Raw genomic sequence first — 418 nt, 5'->3', positions numbered from 1 at the left:
TATTTAATATAATATTTATATCAAATTATTATTATTTATATCAAAAATGTTTTCGATGAGGAAATATGGTGAAGCACATAGGCAACACAAGTTTAGCAGTGAATGTGTTAAAGAATTATTTCTTATTCATTAATTCTTGATTCTAAATATCTTGTATTAGTATGATAATACTTTTTTTAATGATTAACTCTTATTGATGGGTAAATTATGCCGTAACAGTTACGGCAGAATTGACTCATTATTTAACTTAACTAATTTTATCACATTTTTTAATATCACTTTCTTATTATCTCTATTGTCAATTTGTGAAGAAGTCTTTGCTTAATTTACTCACTAAAATAATATTACAGAAATATTTTTAAATTGTCGTCAAATTAGAAAGTTAAAGAATCATTTATATCATTACTATAATAATAAA

Source organism: Ctenocephalides felis, unplaced genomic scaffold (assembly GCF_003426905.1).
Source record: "Ctenocephalides felis isolate EL2017-DRISC unplaced genomic scaffold, ASM342690v1 CF-g0.4_SCAFFOLD_00845, whole genome shotgun sequence".
In the NCBI taxonomy this organism is placed as follows: Eukaryota; Metazoa; Arthropoda; class Insecta; order Siphonaptera; family Pulicidae; genus Ctenocephalides; species Ctenocephalides felis.
This window is presented reverse-complemented; position numbering follows the sequence as displayed.